Source organism: Triticum aestivum, chromosome 5B (genome assembly GCF_018294505.1).
Source record: "Triticum aestivum cultivar Chinese Spring chromosome 5B, IWGSC CS RefSeq v2.1, whole genome shotgun sequence".
NCBI lineage: Eukaryota > Viridiplantae > Streptophyta > Magnoliopsida > Poales > Poaceae > Triticum > Triticum aestivum.
Genome location: NC_057807.1, coordinates 229,186,356 through 229,198,574, shown reverse-complemented (window position 1 = coordinate 229,198,574; position 12,219 = coordinate 229,186,356).

Sequence of the window (12,219 nt, the reverse complement as noted above, 5' to 3'; positions counted from 1 at the left end):
GCACCAACATGCTGTGGTAAATTTTTTCCCCGAACTGGGAGAAGCTTTGATATAACCTTCTTGCAAACCGGAGCTTCTCTCAAGAAGAATCGTGGTTCCGAGAGGGAACGTGTCACCTCTGTGTGCGAAATGACATACGTACACGTAATGCCATCTCCCGCCTTAATTTTTTTACACAGGTAGATTAGACCAAATAGAAGTATCGTGCTAAATTTTGGAATTATTCCAGGATCGTTTGGCCGTTTTATACATTAGTTGAATTTCTGGGCATTTAATGTGCATAATTCAAATTTGAACTACAAGCAGATGCTCCAATGCACCAAAGTTGGTTGAAAAATCACATGTGTGTCCTTGGGTGAATTTCTAGGTCCCATGGAAGAAATGAGAATGAAATTCAAACATTTGGGCATCGTGGCTTGGCCGAAAAGATTGAGAAACTTTGTTTTTTAATTCCTGTAAATCCAAAACACGCGTGAAAATCATGAAACCTGGCATGGTGCCATGACATTGGCACCAACATGCTGTGGTAATTTTTCTGTCCGATTTGCGAAGGCGCACACATTAAAAATCAACAAAGTCATTTTGGAACAAGTGTTGTCACGTTACAAATCGGAAACACAACTATTATTGAAACTGTGGGCGTTCTACTTACCAATTACGTGCTACCACGTGTCCCTTTTTTTATTGGCTAGGAGGTGCGGTGTGGGGTAGCTATTCGAGTACGGGAGGTGTGCGATGAGACCCCTACGCTTGCTCATCGGGAGGAGAGCCCTTTGACCTCTATCCGTCGCGCACCTCCCTCCCAACGTCTCCATCAATGGCGCCCGAGCCCTTGTTTCATGACGTGGCTATGTCTCACCGGACTCAGATTTAAGAGAGAAAAGTGAAAATTTGAAAAGATATTTTTGAACGGATGAATAGCAAGCATGATGAATACAAGGATGATTAAAGTGGATAATAATTGTCTTACATATCTAGGCAGATAACTCAAAAAGCCACATGCGGCTATGCCCGAAATACACAAGGGCAAAAGAAGAAGGAAGACGCATAGAACGATCTCGCTCGCTGATCTATACTTTCTTGATGCGCTGCAGGTCACAGAGACTAGTTCTCGCCGCAAGCGGTGATGATCTCTTTTATCAGTTTCATGTCCTTAATACGCTTCTCGGAAGCAACCGCGGATTCCTCCACCAGCCTTTCATGCTTGATGCGGAGCATGGCATTCCCATCCATAAGTTTCTTGATGATACGCCCGTCCTCTTCAACAAGGCAGCGGTCTCCTCTGCCTGCTCCGCCCTTCCGGCGATCTTCACCCTCAGCAGGTCACGGTCGGCCCGGAGTTTTTCAAACGAGACAATCAACTCGTCCTGCAGCTTCATCCAGCCGGAGAACTGATCCATCTGGCTATGAACGATCGCATGCATGCGCCTGTAAGAGTCCTCGCCTGCCTGCGAGAGATTTTCCAGGCCGCCGCGACACGGTAGGACATCTCTGCTGCATTCGCGGCGCGGCAGGACATCTCTGCTACTTACGCGGCGCGACCAGACCATTCTGCTGCATCGACGGTGCGGCGGGACCTCCATGCTAGTTCGGCCGCGCGGCGAGACCTCTGTGCTGCGTCAGCGGCGCGGCGGGACATGCCAGCTGCTTGTTGGAAATATGCCCTAGAGGCAATAATAAAAGGATTATCATTATATTTCCTTGTTCATGATAATTGTCTTTATTCATGCTATAATTGTATTATCCGGAAATCGTAATACACGTGTGAATACACAGACCATAATATGTCCCTAGTAAGCCTCTAGTTGACTAGCTCGTTGATCAAGAGATAGTCATGGTTTCCTGACTATGGACATTAGATGTCGTTGATAACGGATCACATCATTAGGAGAATGATGTGATGGACAACCCAATCCTAAGCATAGCACAAGATCGTGTAGTTTGTTTTGCTAGAGCTTTTCGAATGTTAAGTATATTTTCCTTAGACCATGAGATCATGTAACTCCCGGATACCGTAGGAGTGCTTTGGGTGTACCAAACATCACAACGTAACTGGGTGACTATAAAGGTGCACTACAGGTATCTCCGAAAGTGTCTGTTGGGTTGACACGGATCGAGACTGGGATTTGTCACTCCGTATTACGGAGAGGTATCACTGGACCCACTCGGTAGTGCATCATCATAATGAGCTAAAAGTGACCAAGTGTCTGGTCACGGGATCATGCATTACGGTACGAGTAAAGTGACTTGACGGTAACGAGACTGAACGAGGTATTGGGATACCGACGATCGAGTCTCGGGCAAGTAACATACCGTCTGACAAAGGGAATAGTATACGGGATTGCTTGAATGCTCGACATCGTGGTTCATCCGATGAGATCATCGAGGAGTATGTGGGAGACAACATGGGTATCCAGATCCCGCTGTTGGTTATTGACCGGAGAGCCGTCTCGGTCATGTCTACATGTCTCCCGAACCCGTAGGGTCTACACACTTAAGGTTCGGTGACGCTAGGGTTGTATGAATATGAGTATGCAGCAAATTGAATGTTGTTCGGAGTCCAGGATTAGATCCCGGACGTCACGAGGAGTTTCAGAATGGTCCGGAGGTAAAGAATTATATATAGGAAGTGCTGATTCGGCCATCGAGAAAGTTTCGGGGTCACCCGGTATTGTACCGGGACCACCGGAAGGGTCCCGGGGGTCCACCGGGTGGGGCCACCTATCCCGAAGGGGCCCGTGGGCTGAAGTGGGAGGGGAACCAGCCCCTAGTGGGCTGGTGCGCCCCCCACTTGGGCCCCCCTGCGCCTAGGGTTGGAAACCCTAGGTGGGGGGGGGGGACGCACCACTCGCCTTGGGGGGCACTCCACCCCCCTGGCCGCCGCCCCCTTCGGAGATTGCATCTCCTAGGGCCGGCGCCCCCCCTGGGGGCCTATATAAAGGAGGGCAGGGCGAGTGCAGCCGCACCTTGTGTCTTGGCGCCTCCCTCCCCCTACTACACCTCGTCCTCCTCCCGCAACAGCTTGGCGAAGCCCTGCCGGAGTTCTGCTGCATCCACCACCACGCCGTCGTGCTGCTGGATCTTCATCAACCTCTCCTTCCCCCTTGCTGGGTCAAGATGGAGGAGACTTCACGCTGACCGTACGTGTGTTGAACGCGCAGGTGCCGTCCGTTCGGCGCTAGGATCTCCGGTGATAGGATCACGACGAGAAGGACTACTTCAACCCCGTTCTTTTGAACGCTTCCGCTCGCGATCTACAAAGTGGTATGTAGATGCATCTCTCCTTTCACTCGTTGCTTAGATGAACTCATAGATGGATCTTGGTGAAACCATAGGAAAATTTTTATTTTCTGCAACGTTCCCCAACAGTGGTATCAAAGCTAGGTCTATGCGTAGTTCTCTATTGCACGAGTAGAACACAATTTTGTTGTGGGCGTAGATCTTGTCAACTTGCTTGCCGCTACTAGTCTTTTATTGCTTCAGCGGTATTGTGGGATGAAGCAGCCCGGACCGACCTTACACGTACGCTTACGTGAGACAGGTTCCACCGACTGACATGCACTAGTTGCATAAGGTGGCTAGCGGGTGTCTGTCTCTCCTACTTTAGTTGGAGCTGATTCGATGAAAAGGGTCCTTATGAAGGGTAAATAGAAGTTGACAAAATCACGTTGTGGTTATTCGTAGGTAAGAAAACGTTCTTGCTAGAACCCAATTGCAGCCACGTAAAAGATGCAACAACAATTAGAGGACGTCTAACTTGTTTTTGCAGCAATTGTCATGTGATGTGATATGGCCAGAAGTTGTGATGAATGATGAATGATATATTGTGATGTATGAGATCATGTTCTTGTAGGAATCACGACTTGCATGTCGATGAGTATGACAACCGGCAGGAGCCATAGGAGTTGTCTTTATTTTTTGTATGACCTGCGTGTCATTGAAGAATGCCATGTAAATTACTTTACTTTATTGCTAAACGCGTTAGCCATAGAAGTAGAAGTAGTCATTGTTGTGACAACTTCATGAAGACACAATGATGGAGATCATGATGATGGAGATCATGGTGTCATGCCGGTGACGAAGATGATCATGGAGCCCCGAAGATGGAGATCGAAGGAGCTATATGATATTGGTCATACCATGTCACTACTATATAATTGCATGTGATGTTTATTATGTTTTATGCATCTTGTTTACTTAGAACGGCGGTAGTAAACAAGATGATCCCTTATAATAATTTAAATAAAGTGTTCCCCCTAACTGTGCACCGTTGCTAAAGTTCGTCGTTTCGAAGCACCATGTGATGATCGGGTGTGATAGATCCTTACGTTCACATACAACGGGTGTAAGACAGATTTACACATGTAGAACACTTAGGGTTAACTTGATGAGCCTAGCATGTACAGACACGGCCTCGGAACACAAGACACCGAAAGGTCGGACATGAGTCGTATGGAAGATACGATCAACATGGAGATGTTCACCGATGATGACTAGTCCGTCTCACGTGATGATCGGACACGGCCTAGTCGACTCGGATCGTGTAACACTTAGATGACTAGAGGGATGTCAAATCTGAGTGGGAGTTCATTCAATAATTTGATTATATGAACTTAATTATCATGAACTTAGTCTAAAACTTTTGCAAAATATGTCTTGTAGATCAAATGGCCAACGCTCATGTCAACATGAACTTCAACGCGTTCCTAGAGAAAACCAAGCTGAAAGATGATGGCAGCAACTATTCGGACTGGGTCCGGAACCTGAGGATCATCCTCATAGCAGCCAAGAAAGCATATGTCCTAGATGAACCGCTAGGTGAAGCACCCATCCCAGAGAACCAAGACGTTATGAATGTTTGGCAGTCACGTGCTGATGATTACTCCCTCGTTCAGTGCGGCATGCTTTACAGCTTAGAACCTGGGCTCCAAAAGCGTTTTGAGAAACACGGAGCATATGAGATGTTCGAGGAGCTGAAAATGGTTTTTCAAGCTCATGCCCGGGTCGAGAGATATGAAGTCTCCGACAAGTTCTATAGTTGTAAGATGGAGGAAAACAGTTCTGTCAGTGAGCACATACTCAAAATGTCTGGGTTGCACAACCGCCTGTCCCAGCTGGAGATCAACCTCCCGGACGAGGCGGTCATTGACAGAATCCTTCAGTCGCTCCCACCGAGCTACAAGAGCTTTGTGTTGAACTACAATATGCAGGGGATGGTGAAGACCATTCCTGAAGTATTTTCAATGCTGAAGTCAGCAGAGGTTGAAATCAAGAAAGAACATCAAGTGTTGATGGTCAATAAGACCACTAAGTTCAAGAAGGGCAAGGGTAAGAAGAACTTCAAGAAGGACGGCAAAGATGTTGCCGCGCCCGGTAAGCCAGTTGCCGGGAAGAAGTCAAAGAATGGACCCAAGCCTGAGACTGAGTGCTTTTATTGCAAGGGGAAGGGTCACTGGAAGCGGAACTGCCCCAAATACTTAGCGGACAAGAAGGCCGGCAACACTAAAGGTATATTTGATATACATGTAATTGATGTGTACCTTACCAGTACTCGTAGTAACTCCTGGGTATTTGATACCGGTGTCGTTGCTCATATTTTTCACTCACAGCAAGAGCTGCGGAATAAGCGGAGACTGGCGAAGGACAAGGTGACGAAGCGCGTCGGGAATGGTTCCAAGGTCGATGTGATCGCCGTCGGCACGCTACCTCTACATTTACCCACGGGATTAGTTATGAACCTCAATAATTGTTATTTAGTGCCAAGTTTGAGCATGAACATTGTATCTGGATCTCGTTTAATACGAGATGGCTACTCATTTAAATCCGAGAATAATGGTTGTTCTATTTATATGAGAGATATGTTTTATGGTCATGCCCCGATGGTCAATGGTTTATTCTTAATGAATGTCGAACGTAATGTTACACATATTCATAGCGTGAATACCAAAAGATGTAAAGTTGATAATGATAGTCCCACATACTTGTGGCACTGCCGCCTTGGTCACATTGGTGTCAAGCGCATGAAGAAGCTCCATGCTGATGGACTTTTAGAGTCTCTCGATTATGAATCATTTGACACATGCGAACCATGCCTCATGGGCAAAATGACCAAGACTCCGTTCTCCGGAACAATGGAGCGAGCAACCAACTTATTGGAAATCATACATACCTATGTGTGTGGTCCAATGAGCATTGAGGCTCGCGGAGGATATCGTTATGTTCTCACTCTCACTGATGACTTGAGTAGATATGGGTATGTCTACTTGATGAAACACAACTCTGAGACCTTTGAAAAGTTCAAGGAATTTCAGAATGAGGTAGAGAATCAACGTGACCGAAAGATAAAGTTCCTATGCTCAGATCATGGAGGAGAATACTTAAGTCACGAATTTGGTACACACTTAAGGAAATGTGGAATCGTTTCACAACTCACGCCGCCTGGAACACCTTAGCGTAACGGTGTGTCCGAACGTCGTAATCGCACTCTATTGGATATGGTGCAGTCTATGATGTCTCTTACCGATTTACCGCTATCATTTTGGGGATACGCTCTAGAGACAGCTACATTCACTTTAAATAGGGCACCGTCTAAATCCGTTGAGACGACACTGTATGAATTATGGTTTGGGAAGAAACCTAAGATGTCGTTTCTAAAAGTTTGGGGATGCGATGCTTATGTCAAGAAATTACAACTTGAAAGCTCGAACCCAAGTCGGAAAAATGCGTCTTCATAGGATACCCTAAGGAAACCATTGGGTATACCTTCTACTTAAGATCCGAGGGCAAGACCTTTGTTGCCAAGAACGGATCCTTTCTGGAAAAAGAGTTTCTCTCGAAAGAAGTAAGTGGGAGGAAAGTAGAACTCGATGAAGTACTACCTCTTGAACCGGAAAGTAGTACAGCTCAGGAAAATGTTCCTGTGGTGCCTACACCAACTGGAGAGTAAATTAATGATGATGATCAAGGTACTTCGGATCAAGTTGCTACAGAACCTCGTAGGTCCACAAGGACACGTTCCACACCAGAGTGGTATGGCAACCCTGTCCTGGAAATCATGTTGTTAGACAACGGTGAACCTTCGAACTATGAAGAAGCGATGGCGGGCCCAGATTCCAACAAATGGCTTGAAGCCATGCAATCCGAGATAGAATCCATGTATGAAAACAAAGTATGGACTTTGACTGACTTGACCGATGATCGGCGAGCGATAGAAAACAAATGGATCTTTAAGAAGAAGATGGACGCGGATGGTAATATTACCGTCTATAAAGCTCGACTTGTCGCTAAGGGTTATCGACAAGTTCAAGGGGTTGACTACGATGAGACATTCTCTCCCGTAGCGAAGCTGAAGTCCGTCCGAATCATGTTAGCAATTGCCGCATACTATGATTATGAGATATGGCAGATGGACGTCAAAACGGCATTCCTTAACGGGTATCTTAAGGAAGAACTGTATATGATGCAGCCGGAGGGTTTTGTCGATCCTGAGAATGCTAACAAAGTATGCAAGCTCCAGCGATCCATTTATGGGCTGGTGCAAGCATCTCGGAGTTGGAACATTCGCTTTGATGAGATGATCAAAGAGTTTGGGTTTATGCAGACTTATGGAGAAGCCTGCGTTTACAAGAAAGTGAGTGAGAGCTCTGTAGCATTTCTCATCTTATATGTAGATGACATACTTTTGATGGGAAATGATATAGAACTTTTGGACAACATTAAGGCCTACTTGAATAAGTGTTTTTCAATGAAGGACCTTGGAGAAGCTGCTTACATATTAGGCATCAAGATCTATAGGGATAGATCGAGATGCCTCATAGGTCTTTCACAAAGCCCATACCTTGATAAGATTTTGAAGAAGTTCAAAATGGATCAGTCCAAGAAAGGGTTCTTGCCTGTACTGCAAGGTGTGAGATTGAGCTCGGCTCAATGCCCGACCACGGAAAAAGATAAAGAAGAGATGAGTGTCATCCCCTATGCTTCAGCCATAGGATCTATTATGTATGCCATGCTGTGTACCAGACCTGATGCAAATCTTGCCGTAAGTTTGGTAGGAAGGTACCAAAGTAATCCCGACAAGGAACACTGGACAGCGGTCAAGAATATCCTAAAGTACCTGAAAAGGACAAAGGACATGTTTCTCGTTTATGGAGGTGACGAAGAGCTCGCCGTAAAGGGTTACGTCGACACTAGCTTCGACACAGATCTGGATGACTCTTAAGTCACAAACCGGATACGTGTATATGTTGAATGGTGGAGCAGTAAGCTGGTGCAGCTGCAAGCAGAGCGTCGTGGCGGGATCTACATGTGAAGCGGAGTACATGGCAGCCTCGGAGGCAGCGCATGAAGCAATTTGGGTGAAGGAGTTCATCACCGACCTAGGAGTCATACCCAATGCGTTGGGGCTGATCAAACTCTTCTGTGACAACACTGGAGCTATTGCCCTTGCCAAGGAGCCCAGGTTTCACAAGAAGACCAGGCACATCAAGCGTCGCTTCAACTCCATCCGTGAAAATGTTCAAGATGGAGACATAGATATTTGCAAAGTACATACGGATCTGAATGTCGCAGATCCGTTGACTAAACCTCTCTCACGAGCAAAACATGATCAACACCAGAACTCTATGGGTGTTCGATTCATCACAATGTAACTAGATTATTGACTCTAGTGCAAGTGGAAGACTATTGGAAATATGCCCTGGAGGCAATAATAAAAGGATTATCATTATATTTCCTTGTTCATGATAATTGTCTTTATTCATGCTATAATTGTATTATCCAGAAATCGTAATACACGTGTGAATACACAGACCATAATATGTCCCTAGTAAGTCTCTAGTTGACTAGCTCGTTGATCAACAGATAGTCATGGTTTCCTGACTATGGACATTAGATGTCGTTGATAACGGGATCACATCATTAGGAGAATGATGTGATGGACAAGACCCAATCCTAAGCATAGCACAAGATTGTGTAGTTTGTTTTGCCAGAGCTTTTCGAATGTCAAGTATCTTTTCCTTAGACCATGAGATCGTGTAACTCCCGGATACCGTAGGAGTGCTTTGGGTGTACCAAACGTCACAATGTAACAGGGTGACTATAAAGGTGCACTACAGGTATCTCCGAAAGTGTCTGTTGGGTTGACACGGATCGAGACTGGGATTTGTCACTCCGTATTACTTAGAGGTATCACTGGGGCCACTCGGTAGTGCATCATCATAATGAGCTCAAAGTGACCAAGTGTCTGGTCACGGGATCATGCATTACGGTACGAGTAAAGTGACTTGCCGGTAACGAGACTGAACGAGGTATTGGGATACCGACGATCGAGTCTCGGGCAAGTAACATACCGTTTGACAAGGGAATAGTATACGGGATTGCTTGAATCCTCGACATCGTGGTTCATCCGATGAGATCATTGAGGAGTATGTGGGAGCCAACATGGGTATCCAGATACCGCTGTTGGTTATTGACTGGAGAGTCATCTCGGTCATGTCTACATGTCTCCCGAACCCGTAGGGTCTACACACTTAAGGTTCGGTGACGCTAGGGTTGTATGAATATGAGTATGCAGCAAACCGAATGTTGTTCGGAGTCCCGGATGAGATCCCGGACGTCACGAGGAGTTTTGGAATGGTCCGGAGGTAAAGAATTATATATAGGAAGTGCTGTTTTGGCCATCGGGAAAGTTTCGGGGTCACCCGGTATTGTACCGGGACCACCGGAAGGGTCCCGGGGGTCCACCGGGTGGGGCCACCTGTCCCGAAGGGCCCCATGGGCTGAAGTGGGAGGGGAACCAGCCCCTAGTGGGCTGGTGTGCCCCCCACTTGGCCCCCCCTGCGCCTAGGGCTGGAAACCCTAGGTGGGGGGGGGGGGGCGCACCACTTGCATTGGGGGGCACTCCACCCCCCTGGCCGCCGCCCCCTTGGGAGATTGCCTCTCCCTCTCCCAGGGCCGGCGCCCCCCTGGGGGCCTATATAAAGGAGGGCAGGGGGGAGGGCAGCCGCACCCTGTGTCTTGGCGCCTCCCTCCCCTTGCTACACCTCGTCCTCCTCCCGCAGCAGCTTGGCGAAGCCCTGCCAGAGTTCTGCTGCATCCACCACCACACCGTCGTGCTGCTGGATCTTCATCAACCTCTCCTTCCCCCTTGCTGGATCAAGACGGAGGAGACGTCACGCTGACCGTACGTGTGTTGAACGCGGAGGTGCCGTCCGTTTGGCGCTAGGATTTCCGGTGATAGGATCACGACGAGAACGACTACTTCAACCCCGTTCCTTTGAACGCTTCCGCTCGTGATCTACAAAGTGGTATGTAGATGCATCTCTCCTTTCACTCGTTGCTTAGATGAACTCATAGATGGATCTTGGTGAAACCGTAGGAAATTTTTTATTTTCTGCAACGTTCCCCAACACTGCTTTCGCCGCTAAGCGGGACATCTCCCTTGCTTCCGCTTCCATGCTCGCCTCTCCGTGGTGGTAATCTCTCGACCGTGTACTCAATCTGGCCATGGCAGACGCAAGAGAATGATGTTGAATGACTTGTTTGCTTTTGTGGACGAGGAGGCGAGGAAGGATTGTGCAGTCATCTTGGCATAATACAATATTTATAACCGAGTACTAATACGCTCCTAAGTGGGAAACCGTTTAGATTTTGATCAGTGTGAACAGGTTTGCAATTTGGAAGGTGACGGGACGCAGGCTCAAAATTTATTGACGGTTCTATAATTTCTAAGTGCGACACTATTCCCGGACGGAGTAATGTGGGCACGCTTTCTCGGCCGCGTACGTGGCATTTGGTGCACCGCAATCGGCAATGTCAGCACACGTCTTGTTCCAAGAACCGTGCGCACTCGTTATTACCATCACGCACGCTTCTTTTAATTAGAACGTGTGCCCGTATGGCGCACACACGTTTCTCTGTCTAACTGTTTCTGTTTGTTGTGGCTAATCGCAAACAGTTCATCTGTGTGAAGTGTATGCCATCAATCGCACACCCCTTTGATCTCGCTGACCGTTTCTGTTTTGTTGCCTAATCACAAACAATTAATCCTTCTGAAGCGTATGCCCTCAATCGCACACACCTTTATCTAGATGTCCGTTTCTGTTGTTCCTCCTCATCATAAACAGTTCATTCGAGTGAACCGTATGATGTGTATCGCACACGCCTTCATCTCACTGCATGTTTCTTTTGTTCCTCCTCATCGCAAACAGTTAATCAAACTGAACCGTATGCACTGCATTGCACAAGCAACTAAAATCTGAACCGTGTTTGATGCATCCGTCATCGCAAATGTTTTAGGCATTTTTGACAGTTCTCTGACACCACCATTTGCGATTATTGCATTGCACACAGTTTCTCGAAGGGTCTCTGTTCGTAGTGTCGCGTTAGCAGCATCCTGTAGTAGTGCTGGGCCAGCCCAATAATGACCTATTTAAAAATGGCCCGTTTACGGCCCGCAGGCAGATCTAGCCCATTAATTGTTCACCAAATATTTGGGCCCAATTATGACCTAGTGACATTTCGGCCTGTTAGAGGCCCGATGTAGACATGGGCTGATTTCAGCCCGGTGTGTCTTTCGGCCTGGGAATGGCATGTGCTGCCCATGGGCCATATATGGTCCGACGCGACATCCGGCCCTCTAACGACCCGTGATAAAGGTGGCAACTGTTCAGCCCAACTTGACTTTGGGCCTGTTAAAGGCATGTCGTATAATTCGGCCCATTGATGCCTCTACTAAGATTTCGGCCTCTTAAAGGCCCATGATATTAGTGGCCAACTAAGGCTCGTGATATGTTTTGGCCTGGTAATGGCCCGCCATATAAATGGGCCAATAATGGCCCGGTCTACATTCCATCCTACTGAAGGCTCGTCAATGACTAGTGAAAATTGAGGCCCAACTTGCATTTCGGCCTGCTAAAGGCCCATGGTTTCTTCTGAGCCATAACAGGCAGTAGAATATTCAGCTTGTTAATGGCCCAAAGCTACATGGGCCCAACTAAGCGTTGGGTCCACTAAAGGCCCAACTAAACTTTGGGCCGAATATAGGCCCGTGTAAGTTGTGGGCCTGGCGCAAAGTGTGAGGCCCCAATGGCCTTCCAGGCTCAAGAAAGTTGCACGTCGGCCCAATTATGGGCTGCTAAAATGCAGGCCCATTAGAGGCGAATGTTTCGGCCCGTTCGACTACATCAAATTTTCTCCATTTTTTAATATAGCGAATGATGG